The 833-nt window shown below is 37.5% G+C and overlaps 1 non-coding gene across 1 annotated transcript; it reads right to left on the bottom strand.

The window, feature by feature from the left end:
• Positions 1 to 371: 371 nt before the first annotated feature.
• Positions 372 to 475, bottom strand: LOC123458312. Its single transcript, XR_006635597.1, has one exon. It is a non-coding gene; the product is annotated as a U6 spliceosomal RNA (small nuclear RNA).
• Positions 476 to 833: the final 358 nt, after the last annotated feature.

Below are 833 nucleotides of genomic sequence, written 5' to 3'. Positions count from 1 at the left end.
AGGTTTCTTGAAGACAGAAGATAGAAGGGTCTAGCTTTTTGATCCACCCTGTTAACTTGTGTATTTTGATGGGTGAGTTAAGACGGTTAATATTTAAGGTTATAACTTTAAGGTTCAGTTTAATCCCTGTTGTGATGGGGTGCTTTATGGAGTTTGTTGCTTTTCTGTGTTTTCTACCTTTTTGATCCTGGTCTAATTTTGTTTATTGTGATCATCATCTTATGGACTCTTTCGATTGGCTGTTAGACTCTTCTGTGTGGAGCAATCCCTGAAGGATTCTCTGTAGTTGTGGCTTTGTGGTTATATAATCATAGAGTTGACTAATTGCATGGAAAGTTGTCCATTAATCATCTATTGTGAGGCAAACTTGCTGGGTAAGGAAATACTTCATGAATTTGCATGTCATCCTTGTGCAGGGACTATGCTAATCTTTGCTGTGTTCCAATTTTAGTATATGTCCTGCCAAAGCAAGTACTCTTTGCTTTTTAAAACTACTTTTTGTTTTTATTTATTTATTAGAGAGGGAGAAGAAGAGAAAGAAAGAGAGAGAGAAAGGGAGAATGGGTGCACCAGGGCCTCTAGTCACTGCAGATGCATATGACACCATGTGCAGGTGACTTACATGGGACCCAGAGACTTGAACCTGAGTCTTTAGTCTTCATAGACAAGTACCTTAACCAATAAAAAAACTCTCTAGCCCCCCAAACAAGATTCTTTGGTGAAGAGATGGAGAATGTATATTAGACACATGATTAGCTGTCAATTTCAAACTTGAATTTAAAAAACATATTAGTGCTTAACATTCCTAGACTCCCTTGGAAGAAAGTTGTTTT

Source organism: Jaculus jaculus, chromosome 1 (assembly GCF_020740685.1).
Source record: "Jaculus jaculus isolate mJacJac1 chromosome 1, mJacJac1.mat.Y.cur, whole genome shotgun sequence".
Taxonomy (NCBI): Eukaryota; Metazoa; Chordata; class Mammalia; order Rodentia; family Dipodidae; genus Jaculus; species Jaculus jaculus.
This window is presented reverse-complemented; position numbering and strand designations above follow the sequence as displayed.